A 14,493-nucleotide genomic window follows, 5' to 3' on the forward strand; every position below is an offset into this window, starting at 1 on the left:
ACTAAACAACATGCTATTGAACAAAAAATGGATCATTGATGAAATTAAAGGAGAAATTTAAAAAATACCTGGAGACAAATGAAAATAATAACATACCAGACCAACTCCTATGGGATGCAGCAAAAGGCATATTAAAGGGGAAATTCATTGCAATACAGGCACACCTTAACCAACAAGAAAAATCCCACATAAGCAATTTCAAATTACACCTAACTGAATTAGCAAAAGAACAACAAACAAACCTTAAAGTCAGCAGAAGGAGAGAAATAAAAATCAGAGCACAAATAAATGCTATTGAAACAAAAAAGGCAGTAGAAAGGATCAATGAAACAAAGAGCTGGTTGTTTGAGAAGATAAATACAACTGACAAACCTCCAGCCAGACATACAAAGCAAAAAGAGAGAAAGCTCAGATAAACAAACTTAGAAATGAAAGAGGAGAAATAACAAGAAAAACCACAGAAACACAATAGATTATAAGAGAATGCTATGAAATCTACATGCAAACAAAATGGATAATCTAGAGGAAATGGATAAATTCTTAGACTCTTACAACCTCCCAAAGCTGAATCAAGAAGAAATAGATAATCCAAATAGAACAATGACAAGGAAAGAGATTGAAACCGTACTCAAAAGCATCCCAAAGAATAAAACCCCAGGATCAGATGACTTCCCTGGGGAATTCTACCAAACTTTCAGAGAGGATTTAATACCTATCCTTCTCAAGCTATTCCAAAAATTTAGGGAAGATGGAACACTTCCTAACACATTCTGCAAGGCCAACATCACTCTGATATCAAAACCCGATAAGAACAACACAAAAAAGGCAAATTATAGGCCAATATTGCCGATGAACATAGACGTGAAAATCCTCAAAAAATTTTGGCAACCCGAATTCAGCAATACATCAAAAAGATCATACATCACGATCAAGTGGGATTTATACCAGGGACACAGGGATGGTTCAATATCCACAAATCAATCAACGTGATACACCACATCAACAAATCCAGGAATAAAAACCACATGATCATCTCAATAGATGCAGAGAAGGCATTTGACAAGATCCAACAGCCAATTATGATAAAAACTCAACAATTGGGGATAGAAGGAAATTACCTCAACATAATAAAGGCAATATATGACAAACCCACAGTCAACATCATACACAATGGGCAAAACCTGCATACAATCCCCCGGATAACAGGAACAAGACAAGGATGCACACTATTACCACTCTTAATCAACATAGTACTGGGGGATTTGGCCAGAGAAATTAGGCAAGAGAAAGGAATAAAACGAATACAAATATGGAGTGAAGAAGTGAAACTCTCGTTGTTTGCATACAACATGATCTTATATATAGAAAACCCCAAAGAATCTCTCGGAAAACTAATAGAAATTATTAACAACTACAGTAAAGTTGCAGGGTACAAAATCAACGTACAAAAAGCAGTTGCTTTTCTATACTCTAATAACGAACTTACAGAAAGAGAACTCAAGAATACAATTCCATTTGCAATCACACCTAAAAGAATAAAGTAGCTAGGAATAAATTTAACCAAGGAGGTGAAGGACTTACACAATGAAAACTATAAGACATTACAGAAAGAAATAGATGATGACAAAAAGAAATGGAAAGATATTCCATGCACATGGGTTGTTTGAGTAAACATAATTCAAATGTCCATACTACCAAAGCAATCTACAGATTCAATGCAATCCTAATCAGAATCTCAATGGCATTCTTCATGGATATAGAGCAAAGAATCCTAAAACTCATATGGACAACCAAAGACCTCGAATTGCTAAGACAATCCTGAGAAAAAAGCACACAGCACATCAATAGAACAGAATTGAAACCCCAGAAATAAAATTGCACATCTATGGAAAGCTAATCTTTGACAAAGGTGCCAGGAACATACAATGGAGAAAAGATAGTCTCTTCAATAAATGGTGTTGGGAAAACTGGACAACCACATGCAAAAGAAAAAAGGTAGACCATCATGTCATGCCATATGCAAAAATAAACTCAAAATTGATCAAAAACTTGAACATAAGTCCTGAAACCATAAAGTTCCTGGAAGATAATATTGGTAGTACACTCTTTGACATCAAACTAAAAAGGATCTTTTCGAATACCATGTCTTCTCAGACAAGGGAAGCAAAAGAAAAAACAAACAAGTGGGAGTTAGTTAGACTAAAGAACTGCAAGGCAAAAGAAACTAAAATCAAAACAAAGAGACAAGCCACCAATTGGGAGAAAATATTTGCAAATCACATATCTGACAAGGGGTTCATCTCCATAATATATAAGGAACTCACACAACTGAACAATAAAAAAAAAATACAGCCCTATCAAAAAATGGGCAAACGATATGAACAATTTTCCAAAGAAGATAATACAGATGTGAAATAAACACATGAAGTGATGTTCAACATCACTAAGCATCAGGGAAATGCAAGTCAAAACTACACTAAGATACTACCTTATACCTCTTAAAATGGCTATAATCAATAAGACTAAAAATAACAAATGTTGGAGAGGGTGTGGAGAAAAGGGAACCAACATACACTGCTGGTGGGAATGCAAACTGGTGCAGCCACTGTGGAAAACAGAAAGGATATTCCTCAAGAAACTAAAAATAGAACTACCAAATGACCCAGCTATTCCACTACTGGGTATCTACCCAAACAAAGTGAAATCATGAATCCAAAGCTACATATGCACCCCTATGTTCATTGCAGCACTATTCACAATAGCCAACACATGCAAACAATCCAAGTGTGCCCGACTGATGATTGGATAAAGCATATGTGGTAGATATATACAATGGAATACTACCCAGCCATAAAAAAGACAAATCTATCCCATTTGCAACAACATGGAAGGAGCTGGAGGGAATTATGCTAAGTGAAATAAGACAGACTGAGAAAGACAAACACTGGATGATTTCACTGATATGTGGAATATGAACAAACATATGGACAAAGAAAACAGTTCACTGTTTCCCAGGGGAACGTGGGTGGGGCATGGGCACAGGGGGTGAAGGTGAGCACTTATGTGGTGACAGTCAAGAAATAATGTACAACTGAAATCTCACATTGATGTAAACTATTATGAACCCAATAAAAAAATTAAAAATAAATTTCTGTGAGAATTTTCAGAGGGCCCCTTGGACTTCTAGAAATTTGTTCTCTTCCTGTAATGAGGCAGATACTAATTAGGCTTGCTTGGTGTGCTAAATTGCATGGGAAGCATTGTCAAGTTAATGATGATAAACCTTGTTGGTTTATATTGCATAGGTGCATAGGTGTTAATCATTACCTGCTACCTTGCTTTCAGCACCACAGGAGGAAAATGACCATGACTACACTCTATGATCTTATTTTGGTTTACAGATGAGTCTTAAAGGATAAGCAAGGGCATTAACAAGCTGGATATGCTGTCCATCTTCGAGAATGCCTACTACTTTCTATTAACTCTGCTAACCCAGTAGGGGGTTTCCTTCTATGGGCTCAAGAAATCACCACAGAAGAAGAGAGACAAAGGCAGCAACAAAAGGGGGATTTTTGACACCACTACACAGGTGTGGTTTGGGATCAATAGCAAACCATAGTTCTTATTGGAGTGCAATTTCCACTTTTCCTGTATATTCATTAATTAACCCATTGGGCATCTGAAAAGATAATTTTATGGGAGAACAATATTGTTGGAAACTTTCTCCCACAGTAGCTCTTAAAGCATATGCTCATTGTACTATATGTCTTAAATATAATCCTGGATAATCATGGGTCACAAGGTCACTTTCCCCCTCCTAAGGGACCCTTTGAGCTATGGCAATTGTGCTTTGCTCAAATGCCACCACCTCAAGGATATAAATATATCTTGGTAATGATTTGTATGTTTTCACATTGGGTTGAGGCCTTTCCTTGCTGAAGAGCAACAGCTCTAACAGTAGGTAAATTATTATTGGAAAGGATAATTCCTGTTTGGGGGATTCCTACCAAGTCATTCAGTGACTGGAGAACTCATTCCACTGGACAAATAATTAAATCTTTTTGGAACATTTGGCCAATAATGCAACATTTTAACTAATAGTACAATCAAAACTCAATTGTCAAAGCTTTCAGTAGCATTTAATCTAATCTCTCATGGCCAAAAGCTCTTCTGCTAGTACTTCTCAATCTTAGATCTATGTCTTTTGGTAAACATCAGCTGTCTCCTTTTGAAATAATAACTGGATGGCCTATGCGTTAGATGAGTAAATGTATGAAGCAACTTTACTTAAGGTAGATATACTACATTGTTGTCAGAGTTTCACTGAGGTGCTTAAAAGAAATGGAAGATTGGTAGCTGATTCTTTTCACAGTGAGTTCCCAGAAGACAAAGACCTTAAGGATCATGGATTACAACCTGGAGAATTTATCTACTAGAAGAGACATCAAATTAAAGACTCTCTTCAGTTCCATTGGACAGACCAGTAACAGGTACTTTTAACTAATCCATGCAGTGCAAAATTAAAGGGCATAGACTCATGGATTCACATTTCTCATTAAAAAAGTCTCCTCCATCTGGGTGTATTTCAACTCCTGTTTGACACCTGACTTTGACTAACCAAGATGAATACCTCCAAACCAGGATGAAAAGAAGATGGCATCTGTTGTAGACAGCTGTCCCAAGACTCCAGACCAGGCCTGATTCCCAATTTCCCAATCTTATACCTCCCAATTTAGACTCTTACAATTCTTAATCCCATTTTATGCTTGTTCTATTTAAGGTTTTCAGAATAATATCATACTTAAAGAAAGTGATTGCTTTGGAACAGACTGGTCTTGAAGGCAAGGCATTTATTGAGTGGTTCCTAATGGGACTAAATGGCTATGTGGAACAACTGCTGGCCTTGGCTATCACCAGATAGGTAAGATGATCATCCTGGGTTTTCCTTGGCTGCAGGGAAGGATTCACCCTGAACTAACAACTGTTGCCAATCTTCCTCTTCATAAGGACAGATGGGCTCATTCAGCGTCCCATTGGTATGACCACCTAGCTGATATATTTGTCCTTCTATGGGGCTAGAAGATGTCATATCATATATAGAAGCCTTCACCAAATTTACTCAACAAGCCTTTAAGAGTCAAGAGGAATAACCTTATTAAATATTGAAATGTCTTTAATGAGAAAGGCTGACCTTCAAAGTAGAATGGCCTTAGATAATTAAGTGCATCCCAAGATGATACGTGTGCAATCATTCAAACTGAGTGCTGTGTTTTTATACCTGGTGAATCTTCCAATGTGTCATCTCTGCTAAAGCATATGAAAAAACAGGTGAATGTTCTAAGCGACCCTACACCTAGTCTTGATTTGTTTAGTTGGCCCCCTTCTGGTATTGTCTCCCTTTTGTGATTTGGATTGCAATTCCTATTTCTATTACTCCTTGGAGTTCTTGTATTAGTCATACTATTAAAACCAATTACAGGTTTTGTAACTCAGTATTGTAAGACTGGCATGCAGGCTAGAGTAATGATTGCTCAGTGACTTGAGATGGTCAATTGATCTCACAACCCTGGATGAATTTCCTTTTCTGATAAAGATTATGCCTAAGAACTCACTCTTAGGGTAATCATTTCAAGTATTGAATTATCTGTTCAATATTTGTTATAAACAATCTAACTATAGGAAGTCATGTAAAAGCACATGTACAATGCTTGTGTGATAATCTAAAAATAATTGACAAATTATATAACCTATGAAACGCTTCCCCTGTTAATATATACCTCTATGCTTGTCCACTATATCTGACTATGTCCCCCAACGTGGATAACTGGGCAAATCAATGAAACAAAAGCCTACCACTGAGGGACACGATGTACCCAGGGCAGGCAGCAACCACCCTGGCACCAAGTGACAATATTTTGATCAGGAATGCTTTCTATTGAAAGATTATTGATCAAAAGGGGTAAATGACAAGAGTTTTTCACATATTGAGGTACATGGGGTAACTCTCCAGGTTCAAAACTGATTCAGCTTAAAAAGCCTGACTTATGACCTACTCAACATACATTGTATATCTCTTTTAACCATTAAAGAATGCATTCTCTTAAGAATGCGTACTTCTCCTCCAATGTCCTATTGATAATGCCCATATTAGTTCCTTTCCCAAGATTAGGCTCATGTTGACCTACTAACTTGCAACTGAATACCTCTTTGAAACTTTGATGAATATGTATCCTGGGCATGTTTAACATATGATGCTTTGTTCTAAAAAGTTATAAGAGCGTACTGAAAGTCGTGCTTTTCTGGAATGCTTTCTTCCTTCCTGGAAAATGCCTTCCTAGGTTATAATCCTCAGCTTGGCTCAAGTAAAACTCCCCTATTTCTTATCTATAGAATAGTTATTCGTTATTTTGTGCCAAAAGAACTAAAGATGTGATAATCAATTCTCAGCCTGTCCCTAATGCAAAAATGAGAAAGGTGTTTAGGAGAAGCCAAGAATGGGGCCAACCATTTGATAAAGAGATTAGTGTGGGTGTAAACCGCACACCTAATCAGCCACATAAATAGAGGCCAGTGGCATTATATCAGAAAAGACATTGGTAGTTTGAACTAAAGGTGATAGAGAAAGTGGGAAAAAATTAAGGAAGGCTGTCAAACTTCTTAGATCATAAAACACCAGACGATAGAACTATTGGACTTCAAACATGTGCTATTCTTCAAGATAAGGGAAGAATGACCCCAAAGGCAATTCAGAGATCATCAGGGCTCCCTCTTCAATTTCAAAGTGTGTGTTGGGGGAGAAATCACCTGGACTGGGCAGGTGTGGGCCTCCTGGAGCCTCAGGAGATGGAGCCATTTTGCAGAGAATCAGGGGGTGTGGGCTGCTCAGCAAAATCTGTTAGGGTGCAAATCCTTCCCAGAAAAGCCATGAGGGAAGGGCACAACCCCCAACCCAGTATGTTATGAAGGCTAGACCACTGCCCCAGTGGGTCCAGAGGGCGGAGCATCAAATCAAAGAGATTTATACTTGAGCCTGAAACCTCATGGAATTTGCCTTGCTAAGTTTTAGACTTGATTGCAACCCCTTTCTTCTTGTTCATTGTTCCCTTTTGGAATTAGAATATCTATCCTATGCCTGTCCCACCATTGTATTTTCTAACTACATTATTTATCTTGTTTCACAAGTTCACAGCTTGAGAGAAAGTTTTCCTCAGGATAAATGCTACCTCAAACCCTACCAAGACCTGATTTAGATGATATTTAGATGAGACTTTAGAATTTAGAGTGGATGATAGAACGAATTAAGAATTTTGGGGCTTTGGGGATGGAATGAATGAATTTGCATATGAAATGGACATGAGTTTTGGGTGGTCAGGAGCAGAATGTTATGGGCTTTATCTTATGTCCCCCCAAAGTCACATGTGGAAGCCCTAACTTCCAATGTGATTGTAGTTGGAGATGGGGCTTTTGAGAGGTAATTAGGTTTCAATTAATGTTCATGAGAGTGGGACCCCTATAGTGAGATTAGTGCCCTTATAAGAAGAGGATGACAGAGAAAGATCTCTTTTTCCACACGCATGCAAAGAGAAGAGGACATGTGAGCATACAGCTAGAAGGTGGCTGTCTACAAGCCAGGAAGTAGGCTCTTTCCAGAATATGAATCTGCTGGCACCTTGATCTTGGATTTCCCAGCCTCTAGAACTATGAGAAATAAATGTTGTTTAAGCCACCCAGTCTATGGTATTTTGTTAGTGTAGTCTGAGCTAAGAATAACGTCATGAAGCTTTCCCCTACATTTTCTTCTAGGAGTTTTACAGTTTCAAGTCTTGTGTCTAAATCTTTAATACATTTTGAGTTGAATTTAGTGTCTGGTGTAAGACAAGGGTCCAAATTCATTACTTTGCATGTGGATACCCAGTTTTTCTAACATCATTTGTTGAAGAGATCGTCCTTTCCCTATTGTGTATCCTGACACCCTTGACAAATATTGGTTCACTCTAAATGTGTGAATATATTTCTGGGCTATTTTGCTCCATAGGTCTATGTATCTATTTTTGTGCCAGTACCACACTACTTTGATTATTGTAGCTACATAATGTGTTTTGAAAACAGAAGTGTGAGACTTCCAGCTTTTGTTCTTAACATTATGTTGGCTATTTGGGTTCCTTTGTGGTTTCATGCAAATTTTAGGATTTTTTCTATTTCTGTAAAAAAATGCCACTGGAATTTTGATATGGATTGAATTGAATCTCTATACCATTTGGGTAGTATGGAAATTCTAAGACCATTCAGTCTTGCAATCCATGAACATGGGATATCTGTCCATTTGTCATCTTTACTTTCTTTCATCAATGTTTTGTAGTCTCCAGTGTACAAGACTTTTGCCTCCATGGTCAAGCTTATTCCTAAATCATTATTCTTTTTTGTAAAGACTTTACTTTTTAGAGCAGTTATTGGTTCAGAGAAAATTGAGAAGAAGATACAGAGATTTCCCATATACCCCTTACCCCTACACATGCAAAGTCTCCCTCATTATCAACATCACTCAAAAAACATAACTCACCAAGAGAGTACATTTTTCATCAAGGATGAACTTGCATTGACACATTATAATCACTTAAAGTCTGTAGTTTACATTACGATTCATTCTTGGCCTTGTACATTCTATAGGTTTGGACAAATGTATAATGGTATATATCCATCATTATAATATCATATAGAGTATTTTCACTGCCTAAAAACCCCCTGTGCTCTGCCCATTCATCCCTTCCCCTCCACAAACCACCACTGACCTTTTACTGTCCTAATAGTTTTGCCTTTTCCAGAGGGTCATAAAGTCGGAATCATACAGTATGTAGACTTTTCAGATTGGCCTCTTTCACTTGGGAATATGGATTTACGTTCCTTCACGTCTTTTCATTGATAGCTCATTTACTTTTAACATTTAATAATATTCCATTGTCTGGATGTACCACAGTTTATTTATCCATTCACTACTGAAGGGCATCTTGGTTACTTCCAAGTTTTGGCATTTATGAATACAGCTGTTATAAACATCTGTGTGCAGGTTTTCGTGTGGACCTAACATTTCAATTCCTTTGGGTAAATACCAAGGAATGTGATTGCTGGATTGTATGATAAAAATACGTTTAGTTTTGAAGGAAACCATCAAACTGTCTTGCAATGTGGCTATACCAATTTACATTCCCACCAGCAGTGTATGAGAGTTACAGTTGCTCCAAATCCTCACCAGCATTTGTTGTTGTCAGTGATGCATATTTTGGCCATTCTAATAGGTGTTTAGTGGTATCTCATTTTTTCAATTTACATTTCCCTGATGGCAGGTGACGTGAAGCATCTTTTCATATGCTTATTTGCCATCTGTATATCTTCTTTGGTGGAGTATCTGTTAAGGTCTTTGGCCCATTTTTTAACTGATTTATTTGTTTTCTTATTGTTGAGTTTTAAGAGTTCTTTGTGGATTTTGGATAACAGTCCTTTAGTAGATGCGTCTTTTGTAAATAGTTTCCTCCAGACTGTTGCTTGTCTTCTAATTCTCTTGATATTGCCTTTTGTGGATCATAAAATTTTAATTTTAATGAATTCCAGCTTACCAGTTATTGCTTTCGTGGCTCATGTCTTTGGTGTTGCATCTAAAAAGTCATGACCATACCCAAGTTAGTCAGATTCTCTCCTACATTATCTTCTAGAAGTTTTATAGTTTTGTGTTTTACACTTAGGTCTATGATCCATCTTGAGTTAACGTTTGTGAACATTGTAAGGTCTGTGTCTAGATTCACTTTTCTGCATGTGGATGTCCATTTGTTCCAGCAACATCTGTTGAAGAGACTATCTTTGCTCCATTGTATTGTCTTTCTTCTATTGTCAAAAATCAGTTGACTATATTTATAAGAGTCTATTTCTGGGTTCTCTCTTCTGTATAACTGATCTATTTGTCTATTCTTTTGCCAATACACAATTTTCATTACTGTAGCTTTACAGGAAGTGTTGAAGTCGGGTGGCAACAGTCTTCCAACTTTGTCCTTCCTCAGTATTGTATTGGCTACTCTGAGTCTTTTACCTCTCTGCATAAACTTTAGAATCAGTTTATTGATATTCATAAAATAACTTGCTGGGATTTTGATTGGGAAGCATTAAATCTGCAGATCAAGTTGGGAAGATTGACATTTTGGCCATATTCAGTCTTCCTATCCATGAATATGGAATCTTTCCATTTACTTCATTCTGCTTTGATTTCATTCATCAGAACTTTGCAGTTTTACTCATGCAGAACTTGTACATAATTTGTTATATTTATATCTAAGTATTTCCTTTTTGGGAGTGCTAATGTAAATGGTATTTTGTTTTAATTTCAAATTCCACTTGTTCATTATCAGTATATCAAAAAGCAATTGACTTATGTATATTAACCTTGTATCCTGCAATCTTGCTATAATTGCTAATTAGTTCCAGATTTTTGGTTGATTCTTTTGGATTTTCTACATAGATGATCACGTCATCTGTGAACAAAAATAGTTTTATGTTTTTCTTCCCAATCTGTATACATTTTACTTCCTTTGGTTGTCTTATTGCATTAGCAAGAACTTCCAGTATGATGTTGAAAAGGAGTGGTGAGAGAGGATATCCTTTCCTTATACCTGATCTTAGTGGGAAAGCTTCAAGTTTCTCACTATTAAGTATAATATGAACCGTAGATTTTTGTAGATAGTCTTTATCAAGTTGAAAAAGTTCCCTTCTGTTCCAAGTTCACTGAGAGGTTTATCATGAATGGGTGTTGGATTTTCTCCAATTCTTTTTCTGCTGCTGTTGATATGATCATGTTACTTTTCTTTTTAAGTCTGCTCAGTTGATGGTTTACACTAATTAATTTTTGAATGCTGAACCATCCTTGCACTCCAGGGATAAATCCCAGTTGGTTTTGGTGCATGATCCTTTTAATGCACTGATTTGATTTGCTAGTACTTTGTTGCAGATTCCTTCAACTATGTTCATGAGAGATATTGGTGTGTAATTTTATTTTCTTGTAATGTCTTTGTTTTATTTTGGCATTAAGGTAATGCTGGCCTCATAAGATGAATTAGGAAGTAGTCCCTCTGCTTCTATCCTCTGAAAGAGAGATTGTAGGGAATTGGTATAATTTCTTCCTTTAATGTTTAGTAGTCTTTTATTCTTTTGATGCTATTATAAATGAGATTACTTTGTTAATTTCCATTTTTGGAATTTTTTTGTTAGTGTATATAAAGGTAACCAATTTCTGTATGATGATATTTTATCCTGCAATGCCACTGAGTTCAATTATTAATTCTAATGGGGGTTTTTTTGTGTGTGAAATCTTCAGAGATTTCTACATATAAGATCATGTCATCTGAGAACAGACATAATATTACTTCGTCCTTTCCTATTTGCATGTTTTTCACTTCTTTTTCTTGTCTGATTGTTCTTGCTAGGACTTTGAATATCATGTTGAATAGAAGTGGCCTTGTTCCTGATCACTTACAGGAAAAGCTTTCAGTCTTCAGAATTGAGTATGATGTTAGCTGTAGACTTTTCACCTATGGTCTTTATGATTTTGAGGTAATCTATTCCTAGTTTGTTGAGTGCTTTTATCATAAAAGGGTTTTGACTTTTGTCAAATGCTTTTCCTGTATATATCAAGATGATAATGTAATTATCTTTTGTTCTGTTAATGTAGTGTATCACATTGATTGATTTTCATATATCAAGTCATAATGGCATCCTAGGGGAAAATTTTGCTTGGTCATGGTATGTGGTCCATTTAATGTGCTGTTGAAATCAGTTTGTTAGAATTTTTTGAGTATTTTTGCATCTATATTCATCAGGGATATTGACCTGTAGATTTCTTTTCTTGTAGTGTCTTTGTCTGGCTTTAGTATCAGTATAACGCTGGGCTCATAAAATGAGTTTGTAACTGCTCCTTCCTGTTAAATTTTTTAGAATAGTTGAAAAGTATAGGTGTTGAAACCTTATACACTCTTGAATTTTTTTAATTTAATTTTTATAACATCAGTTTCCAAGGAAAAAAGGTATATAAACCATAAGAAAGAAGTTTTTCATGTAAAGTATTCCTTTAGCAAGATTTTTTTTTGCCTTTCTGCAGATATTTTAGGGAAGAAAATGTAAAAGCAATATAAAATTCTGATAGATCTTCGATGAACACCTTACATAAATTTCTAATTACTTTCTGGAGAACTATGTATAACCTATTTGATCTGAAATTTGGATTTATAGTTTTTACTACTTTCCAATTTATCAACATTTTAAATATGATAATATATACTTTGTAATAAATTCAAATTAAACAGAATATTGAAAGTTAAAACTAAAAGATCCCTGTCACTTTTCTACAATTCTGCTACTAAAGAATAATCAGTGTTAGTGGCTTCAGGGGTGTAGTTCCAGAAATTTTTCATGCTTACAAGGACATTGTTTTCATGTAGCACAATATCTTTTCTCAAATTTTCTTCTTTTAGTCAATAATATATCACAAACATCATTCTATAAACCTACATTTATACTTGATATTTTTAATTTAACTTACATTATATAGACCTACATTTACATTAATTTATATATTAATTAAATTTAATTTATATTCCCTGGATTAATTCAGATTTACATCACATTTTAACTTACTCTAGTTAAATGTACTAAAAGTTATTTAAGCAATTCTCATAACATTTCATTGTTTTGAATTTACCACTATTATAAATAATGCTGAAATGAAGATTTCAGTGCATACTGTTGTGTCTATATCACAGTATATTTGTGGGACGGGTTTCTGGAACAGAGCTAATTGAGTCAATTCATAAACATTTAAATATGCAATAACTACAGTTGCTTCTATAAATTTGGCAGGGATCAAATGGTACTTCAGTGGAACATGTTTAGAAAATGTACATTCGACTTTTAGGAGCATTTGGAAAGCCTTAACTTGGCCAGAAACATAGTGAAGTTTTCTATTCTTGAATAATTTGCAAAAATGTTAAGTTTCTTATGAATGATAATTGCATATAAAGATGCTGCACTTACATTTTCCTTAAATTTATGGCTATGTTATTTATATGCCTTCCTATTCTCAGTATAATTACTAGGTAAACAGTTTCAACACGTCATATGAGTATTAGTGTTAAATAATTCTGAGTTCTAAGAATGTACAATGTATAGCAATATCGTAGCTGAGAGATTTTCAGGTTATAAAACTTCTACCTGAGAGCAGTTATCTTGATTTTCAAAATGTAATGTCAAATGTCAAGGACAGATTATTCACTATTGAATTCTCATTGTGTAAGTCTGTAAGGAAACTTAAGAAAAAATAGGGTATCTACCATAGAAAAAATTATAACAACAGATTTCAATGCTATTATCCTTTACTCAGTCATGATTAATTTTTACAACTTTGGGTAAGGTTATTATACATACATATTTTTAAATCATATCATATTTGTATTAATGTCCAAATCTAAATAGTGTATTTCCTTCCTGTACGGGTTTAAAAACACTTAAAATAAATCTTTACAAACATACACACATTCACACACAAGCATTCACACACATATATACTTTATCTATGTCTATCTATATGATTCATATACATATGTGTGTCTCATATTTTATGTTAACATATTGAAAAAATATTTTGTGCAATATTAACAAAATAAATGTCAAAGGTACTTTGAATAAACATAATTGACTAAATGACGCATAAAAAATGAAGTAAAGACTTGTCAATGGTTTTAGCACCCACAGCACAGAAAGACAAAATTTGAGAAACTCCAATAAATGAGCAATAAATTAATTAAAATGTGGAGATTGACATGGGGGAGTGAGAGGTTCCCTTTGTCTCTCCCCTCTAAATTACAACCAAACAGACATCCACTGACCAACAGAGGATCCCCTACACAGCACAATAGGATGTCTAAGAGATCCAGGCAGCTATATATCTGCAGCTGAGTGGAGTGGACCCTGGGAAGCAGTGGAACTAGGGGAGCAGCCCCCACCCCAAACCTGGTGGCAGCAATCCAAGACACAGATCCACATGCAGCAGCCTATGTGACTGTGAGTGGAGGCAAGGGCAACCCAGCCCCACACACCTGAATGCCAGTGGGATGGTTGCAGTCCTGTGTGTATGAACACCCAGAAGGTGTAAACAGCGACTAGCAGTGAACCTACACACACATGAATGCCTGAAGACAGGAAGCAGCAGCCAACAGCAGCCCTGCATGTGCACAAATGTTTGAGGAGCAGAGGTAGCAGCCAGCAGTGATGCCATGCATGGGTGAACATCTCCAGGAAGTCAGTGACAGCTGGTGCAGTCCCACACACATGCAAACATGCAAACGTCCCACAACTGGCAGCCCTGTGTGTGGGAAGACACACCAGGGGCATTTGGTGGTGGCAGACCGATGTAGCCCCATATACACAAGAATGCCTAAGGGGCAGTGGCCACTACAAAGT

This window comes from Equus quagga, chromosome 10, assembly GCF_021613505.1.
Source record: "Equus quagga isolate Etosha38 chromosome 10, UCLA_HA_Equagga_1.0, whole genome shotgun sequence".
NCBI lineage: Eukaryota > Metazoa > Chordata > Mammalia > Perissodactyla > Equidae > Equus > Equus quagga.